The 18,470-nt window shown below is 40.8% G+C and overlaps 1 protein-coding gene and 1 pseudogene across 2 annotated transcripts in view; one reads left to right on the top strand and one right to left on the bottom strand.

Annotated features, from left to right (window-relative positions):
• Positions 1 to 18,470, top strand: part of TMOD3 (tropomodulin 3) — a 74,842-nt gene that overhangs the window by 13,533 nt on the left and 42,839 nt on the right. The window lies entirely within an intron of this gene.
• On the bottom strand, positions 14,095 to 14,774 carry LOC102765655 (annotated as a pseudogene).

The following is an 18,470-nucleotide window of genomic DNA, read 5'->3' as shown; positions in this document are numbered from 1 at the left end:
AATATGAATTGACAATATACTGTTAATTTTTCTGCATTTAAAATAGGATTGAATGTGTCCCGGACAGAGAGATGATATCCATAATACTGCATTTGTCTGACTCGTGCCCTTACATTTTGTCTGGTATTATTGTTGATTACACTGTCGTCTCTGAGTCTTAATGCAGTATCTGTTCCCCAGACTTTTTCACCATGTGGAAAAAGAATAGCATACGTTATTGCATCTAATGTAGGAAACAGGATACTGATTTGTTTCGTTTTAGTGACATTCAGATTATTGGGATCTGGTTTACAATGAATGAGCTGGTCCCTTTCAAAAGGAGGTTCTCCATCTTCCTTTCTGAATATGACAGCAACTTTCGTTACACGGGGATAATTATATCTACCCAGATCACTATTACGATTATATTCGATTATATTTAATTGCCATTGTTACTTCTGTAGGAGCAATACCTTTTGCTGCTGCTTCAAATTGGGCTTCCTTTTCTGCCTCATGTAGCATCTTATATGATTTTGTTAATTCGTTTATTTCATGCATGAGGTTGTTGATGTTGATCATGAGTCTTTCTGAGCAACCTTAGTTTTCTGACATTGCTAATCTTTTACTCGTCACTTTGGCCATGTCTAAAATGTAGAGTTGAGCAAACTTCTGAGAAACACCATCTGAAGGATGTAAAGTTCCAGTATGCTGATAAACTTGACCGTGTGTTCTAAAACAGTGTGGCCCATATCCTGATGATGAAGCGATACTTGGACTCATTGAAGCAAAAGCAAAAGAACTATTTATGGAACGAATATTTTCCATAACATTTTTACTGTCAGAATCTTCGCTTATCATTAATTTTTTAAAAATATGCTGGGTATTCTGGAAAATTTATATCATTTGGACAAACTTTACCTTTTCTGCAACAATAAATTTTCCATCAGATGGCTTTTCATCAGAGAAATTTAGTGATAGGCAAAATTGACATGTAAAGGTCATTCCACCACAGCTATGTTTGGTAATTACACCCTCATTTACTTCATTTTTGCTGTGAAGGCAGTTCCTATCAGTATTGGTAGTACTTGATAACAGTTTTTCAGACATATTCTGTCGACAGCACTGCTTTTTTTCCGGCTGCAGAGGTATGTTGTGCCAGTAGCTGGTCTTTAGATCTGGTGACGCCGCTGCTTTCTTTAGGCTGAAGAGGTACATTGTGCCAATACTTGGTCTTCAGACATATTCTGTTGATAACTCCGGCTTCTTTCGGCTACCGAGATACAATTGGGGCCAGACAGACAGAGTGGGACCGTGGGAGATTGGCCTGCCTGGAAGGGACCACAAGAGGGCTTCAGGGCATGTCTGGCCCCATCTCTCTTCCGCAGCCCCAGCTCATGCCCCCAGCCTCGCAATCCCACCTGGCACCTGCCTTGGCCTGGTGCCGCCCACTCACCTGCTCCATCACCCCGCCGTGGTCCCGCTGTCGTTGGGGCCCATCGGGCCAGCAGTGCCTCCATTGCTGCCTGCTGCCAGTGCTGTGTCGCTGACACCTGCCATGTTCCGCGCTGCCCCCCTGTAGTCAGCACACATCATAGCGAGCCATCGAACTCCCGATCTCCTGGTCAAACTCTCTAGGGGACAGTTTGCATAATAGGCTTTTATACCGTATATATAGATTGTTTCTCGCTGCCACATGATTATTTACAGCTACCTCATCTGTTGGTTATTGCTTCAGTTATTCATTCTGCATATGATAGTACCTCTTTAGGAATGAGGTTCTCTACAGTTGTGAACTAGGTTCAGGTCGTGGGGCAGTGCCATTTTCTTTTCAGAGAGGAAGGGAGAAAAATAGAAACATCAAAGATCATAGAGAATCATTGATTGGCTGCCTCCTGTACCACTATCTGCTACTGAGGATTGAACCTCCAACCCAGGCATGTGCCCTGACTGGGAATGGAACCGTAACCTTCTGGTTCATAGGTTGATGCTCAATCACTGAGCCACACCAGCTGTGCTGGTGCCGTTTTCTTGAAGAATGGCTCCCCTCTGCCAATTGACTGAGGGAACTCATTCTCTCTTTAGGTATTCTCCTCCTGGTGAGAATTACATCCTAACTCCAGGGCATACCAAATTTCTTTGATTGGTTCTCCATCCCCCACCTTCCAAGTGAAACATCCAGACACATTATGCAAATTGTAGACAGGTACCTCTTCAAACATAACTGCTTTTCTGTTTTAGTCTGAAAACAAAGCTTAATGTGTCCCTACATCCCTGAAATTGTTTAGTGTGAATCCAGTGGTATCCCTAAAAGTCACAAGTGTGCTGCTTCTCTGAGATTGTGCATGAAATGCCTTCGCTATATAGGAGTGAGGCATGGTCCATTGAGGACCAGTCAGACTAGCTAGGGTACCAGACACCTGAATCAAGTATTGGGGCAAAATGGTATGGTGCACCCTGAGCATTGTTAACCTTCAGAATAGAAAAGAGAATAACTAATGGGTTGGAGGAGCTAGGAAAGGCTTTGGAGAGAATAGATTTGAGCTAGTCTTTGAAGGGTGTGTAGAGTTTGGATAGGATGGAGAGGTGAAATTTGGGGATAGAGTAGGGTGGATCGTTGAAGAGAAGTGCACACCATTGTGGGAAGAAAATGAGGCCAAGCGTGAAGCTGAAATTAGGATATTTGTGAAACCCTGAGGAAAGCCAGGCTGAATAGAGCAGAGCGTTCCTAGTAATTGTTATTGAAAGTAGGAAGGTGGAGTTTTATCAGGATCACTTGAGACACAGTCAAAATACAAAAACACCTAACAAATAAGAAAATTTCTAAACAAAGGAATAAAATGTAAAAGCACTGCTTCAGGAAGCAGTCAGGTGACTATGATCAAGGTCTTTAGAGCAGGAAAACAGGAGCAAGGAGTTTGTTTGTCCCTGGGAGAGAGAGCCTTGATAAAGCATTGTTTTTGTTTCCTCTCTTTATGAAGCTCCAGAAATTTTACCAGTTACTGGAACTGGTCCAGAGAAGGGGTGGGGTCCAGAGACAGGAGGCTTTGAAGGCCTGCTCAGAACATCAGAAAAATTAGTTATTTCTCTTGAGGTTTACTTAGGGAAAAGGAAGAAACACTCTAAAGCTGGCCCCAACCCCAGTTTCAGAGTTTCTTTTAGAGGTTGGGGGGAGTTTGATTATCCTTTTTTATTTCTCTCCTTCCACAACCAATAAAAAAATATAATAATAAACTTAGGTACAAGGATCCAATATTTTTTTAAATCATCACAATACAAAGAGGGACAGAGTTTCAATTATATAGAGACTTTGGTCCCAAGCTGTGGAACTTGGGAGAATATGTAATTATATATCACTTTAAATGATTTTTGCTATTTGTTTCATAGATTGTTAGTCTTTTTTCTTAATGTTCTGAAATTCTTTTTTTTAACCAAATAGTTCTTTATTAGCTCAAATCTACTTTAGTGTACCAGTTCATTCCCAAATTACTCTACCTCTGAACAACTAAAACTCAATGATCAATTAATCTCTGTTAGCCTAATGAACATACAAAATGTACCTCTAACATTGCACTGTAACTTCCCCCACCAAACAAAACAGGAAGAATGGTTATGTTTAGCTGAGTTAGTCTGTCATGCAGCATTTTCATTATATTCTTTTAATTTATCTTTATTGTTGAAAGTATTACAGATGTACCCCTACACCCCCCCCCATTGACTCCCTGCACCCCAGCCTTCAGCACACTATTGTCTGTGTCCATGGGTTATGCATATAAGTTGTTAGGTTAATCTCCTCACCCACCTACCCACCCGCCTTTCCTCTAAGATTCATCAGTCTGCTCCATGCTTCTATGTCTCTGGATCTATTTTGTTCATCATTTTATTTTATTGAGATTATGTGATACTTATCTTTCTCTGACTGGCTTATTTCGCTTAGTATAATACTCTCCAGGAATAGTTTGAGGAGGATAGGTGTTAGTTGTTCTTTGAAGGTTTGGTAAAACTCCCCCGTCTGGACCAGGGAGTTTTTTTTATTACTGCTTCAGATTCATCAGCTGTTATTGGCCTATTCAGGTTTTCGGATTCTTCCTAGTTCAGTTTTGGAAGATAGTATTTTTTTAGGAATTTGTCCATTTCATCCACATTGTCCAGCTTGTTGGCATATAGTTTAGTTCGTAGTATCTTAACAATTCTTGAGGTAGGTCTGTAGTGCTATAAACTTCCCTCTCAGGACTACTTTCACTGTGTCCCAGAGACTTGGGGTTGTTGTATGTTCATTTTCATTTGTTTCCAGGAAGTTTTTTATTTCTTCCTTGATCTCATTGATAACTCATCATTGTTTAATAACATGCTACTGAGCCTCCATGTATTTTAATGTTTGGGGATGTTTTTACTTTAGTTGATTTCTAATTTTAATTCCACTGTGATCTGAGAAGATGCTTGATATGAGTTCAGTCTTCTTGAACTTGTAAAGACTTGTTTTGTGCCTTAACATGTGATCTACCTTTGAGAATGATCCATGAGCACTTGAGAAGAATGTATATTCTGCAACTTTGGGATGAAATGCTCTGTAAATGTCAATGAAATCCATCTGATCTAGTGTGTCATTTAGAGTCACTGTTTCCTTGTTGAATTTTGGTCTGGAAGATATATCCAGTGAAGTCAGTGGGATGTTAAAGTCCCCTGCTATGACTGCTATCGATCTCTCTTAAAATCCTCCAGAACTTTTAAAATATATTTAGGTGCTCCTATATTGGCTGCATATATGTTTACTGGGGTTATATCCTCTTCTTGGACTGATCCTTGTAGTATTACATAATGACCTTTGTTGTCTCTTGTGATCGCCTTCATTTTGAAGTCTGTTTTGTCAGATATGAGTATTGCTATCCAGCTTTTTTTCCTTTTTCATTGCTTGGAAAATTTTCCCCCATCCCTTCACTCTCATCCTGTGTGAGTTTTTTGTTTTGAGATAGGTCTCTTGTAGACAGCATATATTTGGGTCATGTTTTCTTATCCATTTAGCTACACTCAGTATTTTATTTCTAATATATGTTTATTGATTTTAGAGAAGAAGGGAGAAGGAGAAATAGAACATCAATGAGAGAGAATCATTGATTGGCTGCCCCTTGTATGACCCCCACTAGGGATCAAGCCCACAGCCCAGGCATGTGCGCTGACCAGGAATTGAACCATGACCTCCTGGTTCATAGGTCAATGCTCAACCACTGAGCCATGCCATCCAGGCTACCCTGTCTTTTTTTGTTGTTCATCAGTTTATAATGGTCTTTATTATCCATAAATGAGTGAGATCATGTGGTATTTTTCTCGGCTTCCCAGGGGCTGGCGCAGCCTCGCAGGGGCCATCTCAGCTTCGCAGGGGCTGTCCCAGCCTCACAGGGGCCGTCTCAGCCTCACAGGGGCCGTCTCAGCCTCTCAGGGGCCGTCGCAGCCTCGCAGGGGGCGCCGCATCCCACGTTGGGGGTAAAAGTGCGAGTCAGAAGCTCCTCTCGCTGTCTCTCCTGCTGCTCCTTTGCATATCGCCAATGCTGGAAGTTTCTGAGAGCATTCTGCAGATGCTGGACATCATACTTTATCTGGTCAACATGAAGTTTGGCATTCTGTCTTTTGTTGGGTGGCTCCTTGCTGGACAAAATCTCCAGGCGTTCTTGCTGGCTGAATATCTGGTATGCTTGCTTGGATTTAATTTTCTACTAAGTGCACAGACTGCTTGCCTGCTGTCTCCCGGCGTCCCATGTGAGACTGGATCTGGTGGACCTGCTTGTGCGTTTGCTGGTACAACAGTTCCATGTTGCCGGCCCAGCCGGGTCTGGCTCCGGCTTCCTCCGAACCTGATTCTGCTTCTTGAGTGTATCCCTTATGTATGCGAGGAGTTGAAATCTACAGCTTATTGGGTTCCAGGTTACCCTGTCTTTTGATTGGACCATTTAATCGATTTACATTTAAGGTTATTATTGATAGGTACTTACTTGTTGCCATTTTAATACTTTATGTCTATGTTTCTCTCTATATGTATTTCTTAGTAAGTCCTTTAACATTTCTTATAATGCTGGTTTGGTGGTGATAAACTCCCTTACCTTTTTTTTTTTTGGTCAGGGAAGCTCTTTATTTCATCATCTATTTTGAATGATAGCCTTATTAGATAGAGTAGTCTTGGATTCAGTCCCTTGCTTTTCATTACCTTGAATACTTCATGCCATTCCCTTCTCACCTGTAGAATTTCTGATGAGAATCAGCTGACAGCCTTAAGGGAGCTCCTTTATAGGTAACAAATTGTTTTTCTCTTGCTGCCTTTAAGATTCTCTGTCTTTAATTTTTGGCATTTAATTATGATGTGTCTGGGCGTGGGCCTGTTTGGGTTCTTCTTTCTTGGGACTCTCTTTTCCTCCTGTACTTGTATGACTTTCCTTCACTAGGTTAGGGAAGTTTTTTGCCATTATTTCTTCAAACAGGTTCTCTAGCCCTTGCTCAGTTTCTTCACCTTCTGGTACTCGTATGATGGGGATATTGATACGTTTCATGTTGTCCTACAGCTCCCTTAAACTGTCCTCCTGTTTTTTATTTATTTTTTCTTTTTGGTTCTCTGATTGACTTTTTTTTACCCTGTCTTCTAATTCACTGATCTGATCCTCGGCTTCCTGTAATCTGCTGTTTATCCCTTCCAGTGTATTCTTTATTATTGCTATGTCATTCTTCATTTCTGGCTGCTCATTTTTCAGTTTCTGTATCTTTTCTCATGCTTTTGAGCATCCTTGTAATCATTAATTAGAACTCTATATCTGATAAGTTGCTTATCTCCATTTCATTTATTTCTTCTGGAGAATTCTCTCATTCTTTCCATTGGGATTTATTTATTTTTGTCTGCCTGTTTGGGTTTGTTTCTATGTATTAGATAGATCTGCTACAACTCCCATTTTTTTTGGAGAGTCTCTAGTGCAGGACAGTGTCACACAGTTTGTGACTGGCCCTCAGTACCCTGTTCGGAGCTATTAGCAATCCACAGCTTGTGGCTCCCTCTGGTGGGGTTGGGTGCATTTGGTCAGGACCAAGATGCGCACAAAGGTCTGCTTTTCCTAGTCCAGGGTCCAGAAGCCGATCAGGCAAAGCACCCAGAGATCTGCCTCTGCCTGCAGGCTGATTGTTATTCTCAGTCTCTTAATGAGTCTCAGGCTATGTACCACAGCAAGGTGTAAATTCCACAGGGTGGGGCAAGAGGTTTTCCAACAAGATGGGGCAATTGCCCCACCCTCAGGCAAAAGCTGCCTGGATAGTTAAGATCTGCCTGAGTAAGGTGTCCTCTGCAGTATGGGGAAAGTACTCAGCACAGGAATCCAGGTAACTGGTCTCTAAGCTCTATCCCCAGAGCCTCCTTCCCTGGATTCTCCTCACAGAGCTCTACTACCCTCTGCCAGAGCCCAAGGTGAGTGGTTCCACACAAAATTTTGTGCATTGATCCTTTAAGAGGGTGCCTGCATTTCCAGCTGTCTCCCTGGCAGACAGCAACCCCACTGCTTTTCACAGTCAATGTTATGTGGGCACCTTTCTCATTTCTGGTGCTCTTGGCTGGGAATTCCAACTTGGGGTTTAGACCCCTGAGTTCTCAGTGGTAACCCCCCACAGCTGAGATATCCCTCTGGAATTTTAGAGAACTTTCATTAAAGCTGGGGAAAGTAAAACAAGAAGGGGCCTAAGGTAGTGGTCAGTAAACTCATTAGTCAACAGAGCCAAATATCAACAGTACTTCTTCAAAATAGACTCACCCAGGCCGAAAACCGACTTCTGCGCATGGGCCATGAAGTTTGAATCACACTGTACGGGTGCCCGCACGTGGTATTTTGTGGAAGAGCCACACTCAAGGGGCCAAAGAGCCGCATGTGGCTCACAGGCCGCAGTTTGCCGACCACGGGCCTAGGGTAACAGGAGAGAGATTAGGTGGGGGAATGAGCCTAGGCTGAACTGCTTTGGCTCAATAAGAATTAAAAGAAAACGGGGTCTTGGGGACAGGTTCAGGGAGTTTACCCGGTACAAACTGCCACAGCCCATAGCTGCCCCATTTGCAAGCCTTGTGAAATCCCTAGAGTTTAGGAGATGCAAGCCTGTGGGGGAAGAAAAGGAGGAAGGGAAAGTTGGGGGTGTGCTCCTGGGAGGGAGGGTGTGCTGGAACCTTTGTTTTGATGGTTTTAAAGGCTAGAGATTAGGGTCCTGAATGGCCGTGGATGTAAAAAGGAGGTGGAGAAATAGAAGAGACATCCCAATGATGGATTCTTTTTAGTGAACCACCCAGGCTGGATTGTAATAATGGAGGATGGCAGGAGAGGGTCCAAGGGATAATTAAATTTACTTCAACTATATGCCCAACTTTTTTTCAAAAGGAAATAGAAAAAATTAAATTTAACATCGAATCTACAATTGATTATTACAGTTTCTGTGCCTTGTTTGTGCCATATCTTTGATCTTGTGAACTCTTAAATTCCAGTTTGAGAAACATTTATAAAGTAGGGGACCTAGAACAAGAATCTGTTTTATGCAGTTCTGGCCGGGTAGCTCAGTTGGTTAGAGCGTCATCCCCCGTAGGCCAAGTTTGCGGATTGGATTCCCAGTCAGGGCACATATAAGAATCAACTAATAAGTGCATAAATAGGTGGAGCAACAAATCTCTCTCTCTCTCTCTCTTTCTCTCTCTCTGTTGATCAAAAGCAATCAATAAAAACATTATTTTTTTAAACATATTTTATTGATTTTTTACAGAGAGGAAGGGAGAGGAATAAAAAATTGGAAACATCAATGCGAGAGAAACATCAATCAGCTGCCTCCTGCACACCTCCCTACTGCAGTGATGGCGAACCTATGACACGCATGTCAGAGGTGACATGCGAACTCATGTTTTTGGTTGATTTTTCTTTGTTAAATGGCATTTAAGTATATAAAATAAATATCAAAATATAAATCTTTGTTTTACTATGGTTGCAAATATCAAAAAATTTCTATATGTGACACGGCACCAGAGTTAAGTTAGGGTTTTTCAAAAGGCTGACATGCCGAGCTCAAAAGGTTCGCCATCACTGCCCTACTGAGTATGTGCCCGCAACCAAGGTACATGCCCTTGACTGGAATCGAACGTGGGGCCCTTGAGTCCACAGGCCGACGCTCTATCCATTGAGCCAAACCAGTTAGGGCAACAAATTATTTTTTAAAAAGAATCTGTTCTATGCAATTTTCTCAAATTCTTTTCTTCTCATTCCCATGGTTCCTTTCCCTCCAGTCCAGTGCCTCCCCTCCCCCCAAACAGTACATTAAATGAAAGAGGCACTTAATGAAGGTATGTGTATATTGATTTGAAGGTAGGGAAATTGTTAAGGTTGAAAAAGGATAGTTTTTCAGAATTAATGAAAAAAACCTTGTCTGAAGCCCAAGAAATTCACAAGGGATGAAACTGAGGAAAGATGTTAGCATTTTACCTTTTGTTCACTGCATAACTTTAACTTGCTCTTAGCATGGTTTCTTTTAGACCTAGCCTAGTTTATTTTAGGATTTTGTATGTAGTCCAATGCTTACTAACTTGGTGGATTAAGAAAATTCTTGCAAGAGGAAGAATGAGTCAGCAATACTCCCTTTGGGAGGGAAAGAAAGAAAACCCTCAGATTAGTCTCTCCATTATATACTTGGAATGGATTCATCATTTTGATTGATGGCTGAGCACTGATGAGCTTTTCTTGCAAGCCACCTCATGTCATATTTGGTTTTGTCCACCGTATGACTGGTATAAGGCTCTTTTAGGTTAACCAGTAGAGATAAAGAGTTCTGTAACCTTGTTACCCTGAGAGACTCATTCATATGATGTTATTTCTATTTAGTATTTTTTTGTTGTTTGTAACAACTTTTAGAAAAGCTTCAGCATTTTTCAATCCACCCAATCTGTTAAACAAACAACTCACCCACCAAAAAATAAAAGAATAATAAAAAAGAAGAAGGAGGAGGAGACTATAAAACATTTGGTACTAAAAACTGGGTAAGTTAAGGGTGTGGCTCTTGTGGCATTTGTCTTTGGTATGCACAGTCTGGGTTCCCCTCAGACCTTGCCTTGCAACTCCACCAAGAAGAATAAAGAGAGGAGTGGGCTAGGACTAGGAGCTGCTTTGAGCTAGAAAAGGAAATGGGGTCCTCACATGAGGGCCACAAAGTCTCTTAGTAGAGTCTTGTTGAAAGAGAATTTTTGAAGAAGAGTGTTTTTGAAGAGGTCTGAGCCACGTGATAACTGTTTTCTTGTAATAGTCACAGAAATGATCTGGCTGCTTTCTACTTAAAGGTTGCTCTCAGTAACGTGCTTCCAATGAAATCACTTCTTTGTTCTGTCCCTAACAAGTTTTTCTGGGCTGCCCTTAAACTTCATACTTTATTTTCTTACCTTTGGGGATATATGGATCTCATTTTTTAAAAATTCAAGCCTGGCTGATGTGGCTCAATGGTTCATAATCGACCTATGAACCAGGAAGGAGGTCACGGTTCAATTCCCAGATCAGCCCAGGTTATAGGCTCCATCCCCAGTGAGGGGTGTGCAGAAGGCAGCTGATCAATGATTCTCTCTCATCATTGATGTTTCTATCTCTCTCTCCCTCTCCCTTCCTCTCTGAAATCAATAAAAATATATTTTTTAAAAATTTAAGATGATGTCAGTAGTAATGGCAAGAAAGACAGGACTGCTTAGCTAATCTCATACTTGGGTTGATTAGTTTCCATGTAACTTTTACACAGACTAATCAACCACATTTTCTCAAATTTCTATGTGCAGAGCAACTATCTCACTCAGATGTACCCATATTTGGGTCAACCATAACATCTCAAGAACTCTACAAAAATCATTATTAATGTACTGCCCTTGAGGCTTCATTGTATAGAAGAGTCAGTGTACAAAACAGAAGGATAGATTTAGCATCCCAATTTATTTCCTTTTTAAAAAAATATCTTTATAAAAGTAAAGATAAAGATTACTTTTATTACTATAAAAGTAATATACATTATTATACACAACTAAAGTAAAATGTTTTTCATTTTTTAGGAGTTAAATACTGTGTAATAGTGCTTAGGATGTGGTGACACAAAGTACATATTTTGTTATAATTAGTGTTATCTAGAATCATAACCTTATAAAAAGGAAATGACCTTAGAGGACTTAAAAACTCCCTTGCACTTGAGGAATCTGCTACATACTATCACAGATATTCATACTCCTCCTCTGCTTTTAACAGTGCCAGGAATAAACAGATGACTTTCTTTACTCCAGCCTTCTCCTTCAAAGAATGTTCCTTAAGCCAGCAGAGATGAAACTCAAGCCTAACGTTAAAGAAGAGAGCCTTTATTTTAGATGCTTTAAATGTTAAAATCTCTAGACAGAGATCACTTATTTTAAAATTGTTTTCAGATTAATTCTGAAGCCAGGTCCAAACAAAAAAGAAAAAGGAATGTTGATTTAAAATTTTTAACCAAAGCAAATTGAAACACATACTTACGAAGTTAATTGGATGTTAAACCATAGCTAGTTCAAAAGATTACATGGATATTTACCTAGAGGGAATATGTTTATCTCAACTACTGTTATCTAATATATATCAACATTGAGATACTTTTATTTAAAAATAAACTTATATAATCACTAAAAGTTTTCTTTGCCATGAAAGGATAATGAGACTACCAGCTAATAGTCAATATCTGAAACAAAGTGACAAAGTTGAAATAATACTTTGATAAGGGAGAGCTATGCTGGTTAGACACAGTCTCTCAGCAAAGGTGACCAATTTATTATACAAGGCTTTTGGGAAGCCTGGAATGCACGGACTGGCAAACTTTTCTTTTTTCTTTTTTTATTTATTTATTTTTTTGATATGAAAGGTTTATTTTGCTATTTTTTTGTATATTATCTTTTTTTTTTCTTTTTCTTTTTATTATTATTAAGGTATTACAAATGGGCAAACTTTTCAAGGCCATAGTGACACCAATTGTAGAAGCATGATTATTTGGGGAGTCTGTTGTTTGGTTGGCTGGCACTTAGAGTAGTGCTTTCTGGAGGGAGTCTGTTCCTAATTGGCTGACCTTTGGAAGTGAGAAGCTGAAGGTGATTGATTGGCTTGCAAAGGCAAATTGTTTATTTATTTAGTTAGTTCTTTTTTTATGACTTCTTGTTAAAATGGCTACAAAAAATAATTTTCTATGTTGTGGGAACTTTAATTCTCAACATTAAATACATATAATTAGTTACACAATGCAAGCATATACAGCAGGTCCTTGAATAACGTTTTGTTCAATATCGTTTCCCTTATAACATTGAGAAGGTGCTTGCTGTAGTAACGTAACTCTTTATATCACTTATCTTATTGCTAACATTGATTTCATTGTATATAATTTTGCTTAAAGTCAAAGAACTTATTGATGATGTTAGGTGAGGACTTATTGTATTGAAATTATTTTTGATGTATAATTCAGAATATAAGAAGAAAATCTTAAGTGGACAGGTTAACAAAAATTTTACATATGTATACTGTGTTTAACTATCACCCAGTTTAAGATGTAGCACATTTTCATCACCCTAGAATATTCTCTGAATATTCTATCTTATCAATATCTCCTAATAGCTATTTCCATTCCCGTGGGTTAGTTTTGCCTGTTCTTGAATTTTATATACATGAAAGCATATAGTATGCATTCTTGTTTTGTCTAGCTTTTTATATAATACTAGAGGCCCTATGCATGAAATTTGTGCAAGAGTAGGCCTTTGCAGCCTCAGTGACTGCCTGGGTCCCTCCCTTGCAGCTGCAGGTCGGCTGCCTGGGTCCCTTCCGCAGCGGAGGCAGCCTCCTCCTCCATCCTGTGGCTGCAGCCCCAGTTTTGTCTTGAAGGACGTCCGGTTTAATTAGCATATTACACTTTTATTATTATAGATTCCTTCCAACATAATGCATGTGAGATTCATTTACGTTTTTGCTCATATCACTAGTTGCTCTTTATTACTCTGTAGTATTCCATTTTATGACTATTCTACAATTCATTTGTGTGTTTTCCTGGTAATGCACATTTGGGTCATTTTCAGTTTGGGATATTATGAATAAAGTTTCAATGAACATTTTTTACATCTTATTTTATTAACATAAACATTTCTCTTGGGTATATAACTAGGAGTAAAATTGCTAGGAGAAAATTGGTACAAGTTGTTTAGTTTTAGTACATATTGCCAAATAGTTTTCCAAAGTGTTTGAATCAGTTTGCACTCCACTAATAATTTATGAGAGTTTTAGTTGCTCCATATCCTTGTCAACACTTCAGCTAGGTCTCGAAGAATGTGTAGGGGTTTGATTGAGGACAGAGGTAAATGAAAAAGAATGCCTTCATTCTAAGAGAGGGAACAAAAAGAAGCAAATGCATAGAAATCTAAAATTTTTTGGCATGTTTGGAGTATAGGCTGTGTGACAGGGAGCAGCTGGAAATAATATTGGAAAACTAGCTAGGACCAGGCTGTGAACTTTGTATTTTATGCTGAGGAATTTGGATTTTATCTTGTAGGTCAGAGATTCACAAACTTTCTGTAAAGGGCCAAATAGTGAATATTTAAGGTTTTGCAGACCATCTGGTCTCTGTTGCATTTATTTAACTTTGCCATTGTAGCAAAAAGAACAACCATGAAAATATATAAATGAATGAATGTGACTGTGTTCCAATAAAACATTATTTTTAAAAACAGGTTGCAAGCAAAATTTGGCCCACTGACGCTATAGTTTGCCTACCCCTGTTGTAGCTATGTAGTTCAAATACATAAGGTTTTTGAACCAGAGAACAACATGATCACACGTGCTCATTAAAGAGAGAACAGAGAAGAGTCTGAAGACTCTGAGCCTGCCCTGTTGAAGTAGTGATGAAACTGAGGTAACAACTCATATATTGAGAGAATATGCCTGAATCATGTCATTCCAGTTGTTTTTTTAATACAGTCAATGTCAAGACCTTGCTCCCTCTGAAATATGTGAAAGTGGAAGAAAATAAGTGGAAATCCAAAAGATCTAGGATATCTAATTTTCAAAAATCATTTACATAAAAGCTAAAATTTTAAATGTCTCAGTGAAGTGAGATTGCTGAGACTCCACCTGAAAATGCAAAGCACTGCTGGTGCCCGTCACACTTACCCTGTTTCTCCAAGACCAGCATGAAGTGGAAGCCGAAGTAGGACTGCATCATCACCCAGTCCACAGCCCTGGGGACACTGCTGTCTGTGGCGAGGAAAACGATATCCTCTCCCTGCAGGGAGGTGATGGACTTGTGCTGATGCATCAGATGGGGCATCACGGCTTCCAGAGAGCCTTGCCACTTACAGGAAGCTCCGGGGCATGGGCAGGAGTAAGGCCGAAACTCACAGAGCTCTTCGTGGTCTGCTTTTTCTGTGTGTGGCAGAGTTATTTCACACCCGGACGAGGCATATTTACAAGGGGAAAGTACTGAATTGGCCACTTTCTCCATCGCTAAGTCGCGAATGGATCCCAAGGAGCCCTGGCAGGTTGGACAACACGTGAGCTTTGGGTGACAGTTGCTACAGACAGAGTGGCCGCTCTGACACTGAAGAATGGGTGGCAACACATAGTCAAAGCAGACAGGACACTCAAAAAGACTGGCCAAGTCATTGTTGGACGCGGTGGTTGCCTGTCAGGGTGGGCACCCTCTGCCCTTGGAGGTCCCAGTAGGTAACGCTGTCACAGTCTGGCGGCTCATTTCTCTCACTGCAGTGGCAGGATGGAGCCATGGCCCCGTGCCTGTTATGTGTTACTTTTCTATGAATTGTAGCTTGGGGATTTTAAAAAGTTCCTGTAGACAGATGATAGATTTATGTACTTTTCTGGCACACTGGATTCACCTCTTCCTCATTCAGAATGTGTTCTCCTTCCAGTAAGACATATCAAAGCACAAGCAAGCCAGGACAGGTCCTCCCTAAGACAGAGGGAGAGAAAGCGAAGCAGAGCACTGTTCCCAGAGCTTCCCTTCCTGAGGTGTTCCTGAGCTTCTCTGCTAACACTTGGAACATTTTTAGTACAGAGACATTCCTCAGTAGAGGAGGAGAGCTGAAAGGGAAGTTATGATCAAGTTGGAGAATCTGAGAATGTGAATACCTGATGAAAGAATGATACTGATATGTTTTGAGTGACAAGTTTTGAGCATTAGTTGCTTTGTATTGAAGCTTCTGAGAAACTTTAGTATATTACTTGGAATTTCTTGGCAAATTTCATTATATGAATCTGAAGGAAATAGCTTTCTATTGCTTTGTAAAGGAAAAAACAAGCCAAAGAAGCCAATTCCTTAAAAAATTAAATAAAAACATTTTCTCCTAGAAAATACCATAAAAACCAAGTAAGAGTTGAAAGAAAATGGAAAAGATTTTTTACATGTAGCTGAAAAAGATTAATATCCAGAATATATTAAGAACATCTATTTTTTAAAAATTTTTCGTTGTTTTTCTTGGAGAACATCTATATATTTTTTAATAACACAATTTAAAAAATGGGCAACAGATTCTTCACAGAATGAGGAACATCATTGGCCATTGAATTAATGAACATATGAAAAGATGCTCAACTTTATCATAATTCAACAAAATGCAAGTTAAAACTACAGTAAAATATAATATCACATTCACCAGAATAGTAAAAACAAAAAACACAAAATGTCTGTTAATACCATCAATTACACGGATGAGCAACAATGAATTGTCATGTACTGAATCTTCTAGAACTATAAAGTGGTATAATCACTTTGAAAAGAGTTTGAGCCCACTGGTACAGCTCAGTGGTTGAGCATTTACCTGTGAACCAAGAAATCACAGCTCAATTCCCAGTCAAGGGCACATGCCTGGATTGTGGGCTCAATCCCCAGTAGGGGGCAGGCAGCTGATCAATGATTTTCTCTCATCGTTGATGCTTCTATCTCTCTCTTGCTCCCTTTCTCTCTAAAATCAATAAAAATGTATTTTTTAAAAAAAGAAAATAGACATTACCCAATAAAGTTGAGTCTGAGCATACCCTTTTCCAGTAATGTTATTCCTAGATTGAACAGCTTTGAGACACTCTTGCACATGTATACCAGGAAGTAAATAACAAGATGGGTTATAGCAGAAAAATAGAGGGGGGACGACTGCAAAAAACTCAGATATTCATTTATACAACTGAATACTCTATAGAAATGAAAATGAAAGAAGTACAGCTTTAAGCATCAATTGAAAACAATCTTAAAGGAAAAATGCAAGTCACACAAGGATGCATACTGCATGAGCCCATATATATATATAAAATGCAAAATAAAAGGGCAAAACTGAAACTCTTAAGGATATGTACATTTAAGGTAAAATGTAGAGGAAAGCCAGAGAATAAGTAATTCAAAATTCAGTGCAATGGCTACTACTTTTGAGGAGGGAGATGCCCTGGCATGGGAAATACGAGGGTACTAGTCATGGTCTCTCTCTGAAGATAGGCATTCATTTTATTATTTTTTAAACAATCTATTTATATAAAACCCTAATATGCAAATAGACCAAACGGTAACTGAACAACTGTTCACTATGACGTGCGCTGACCACCAAGGGGCGCGCACAGAATGTGGCGTGCACTGGCCATAGCGGGATGGTGGAACAGGCGAGCAGGGGTGCCAGACCAAGGCGGGGCACCGTCGCTGTCATTGGGGTGACCCTCTGGTGGTTACTGAAAATTCTTTGCTCCCACATGCCGCTTGCACCTGCTGCCGGTGCCAGGCACCAGCCCTGATCGCCCCTCAAGTCTTCTCCACCTCCCCCTGCTCCTGAGGGGCAATCAAGACCAGCAGCTGCCTCTGGCATCTGCTGCCAGCACCCAGCACCAGTCCCAATCACTCAGCGCCAGTCGCGAATGCTCAGTGCTGTCAACAGGTTCGAGTGGTGGCTGCCAGCCCCAATTGCCCCTGAGGGCTTCTCCACCTCCCCTTGCTCCTGAGGGGCAAGTGGGGCAGCAGTCCCTGCTCGCACCCGCTGCAGGTGCTGGTCCCAATTGCTCTGCGCCAGCAACGGGTGCGAGTGGGGCCGGCGCCGTCAGTGCATGGGAGTGGCGGCAGCGGGAGCGGGGCTGCTGGCAGATGGGACCAGGGGCACCAGTGCGAGGGACCAGGTGGGGACACGGAGGATAGGTCATGACCTGCCCCTGGGCCCACCATAGCCTCACTGCCACAGTTCCTTTCAAGGTGCACGAATTCGTGCCCTAGTTTTATATATAATAAAAGAGAAACATGTAAATTGACTGTCCCTTCGCTACACTCACCACCCAATCAGGTGTGAATATGCAAATTAACCTGCCAAAGATGATGGGTTAATTTGCATACACAGGCGCCGGGCAGAGAGCAGAGCGGGAGAGCTGGCAGCTGGAGGACGTGGCTCCCTCGGTCGCTCCCCCAAGCCGCCAGGCAGAGAGCAGAGGAGGAGAGTCAGAGGCTTGAGGGGACGAAAAATTAAAGGGAAGGTATCCTAAAACTTCCAGGAAATCTCCAGCAATGAAGCAAAGAAAAAAAAAGCCTCTATTATTCTGTGAGCAACAAACCACACTGGGTTAGGGGGTCTCAGACAATTCGCTCATATGATTGCAAAGACAGAAACTCCCAGAATGGAGAGGGCTCCCCTAAGGGCTCCCAGATTGGAGAGGGTGCAGGTCGGCTGAGGGACCCGCCCCAGTGCACGAATCTCTGTGCACCGGGCTCCTAGTAGTATATAAAGATGCTTTGTATGACAGTTTATACTTGGAATAAAAAGCAATCTATTGGAGTAAACTATTTTACTCATTCTAAGGAATGTCATGTTTCTGACCTATAAAACCGGGGTGATATATATTGCCTTTGTTCTGAATATCTCATTCCTATCATATTGTCTATTACAGTACCCTCTTAGTTGGATGACCATTGAATTTATAGCCAAGGCTGTGATACTTTTGAGAGTAAAGAAAAGAGATGCTCAAAGTATTTTTTGAAATATTTATTGACTAAGAAATTAGCTCTATTATATACAGTTATGTGCTGCTTAACAATGGGGATAAGTTCTGAGAAATGCATCATTGGGCAATTTCATCATTGTGTGAACATCATAGAGTGCACTTACACAAACCTAGATGATACAGCCTACTCCACACCTAGGCTATGTGACTTAGCCTTGCTCCTAGGCAACAAGCCAATACAACATGCCACTGTACAAAACAACATATGGTTAAATCAAACACAAGAGAAAATTATGGTATCAAGAGCTGCAGTAAACAAGATGGGTGAGGCATTTTACAGCAACAGTTTTGTGTGTTTTTAAGAAGAAAGAATACTGCTCTAACCGGTTTGGCTCAATGGATAGAGCGTCGGCCTGCAGACTGAACGGTCCCAGATTCGATTCCGGTCAAGGGCATGTATCTTGGTTGCAGGCACATCTCCAGTAGGAGGTGTGCAGGAGG

This window comes from Myotis davidii, unplaced genomic scaffold (genome assembly GCF_000327345.1).
Source record: "Myotis davidii unplaced genomic scaffold, ASM32734v1 scaffold132, whole genome shotgun sequence".
NCBI classification, from domain to species: domain Eukaryota; kingdom Metazoa; phylum Chordata; class Mammalia; order Chiroptera; family Vespertilionidae; genus Myotis; species Myotis davidii.
Note: the sequence above shows the minus strand (reverse complement) of the source record. Positions and strands in the feature narration are given on the sequence as shown.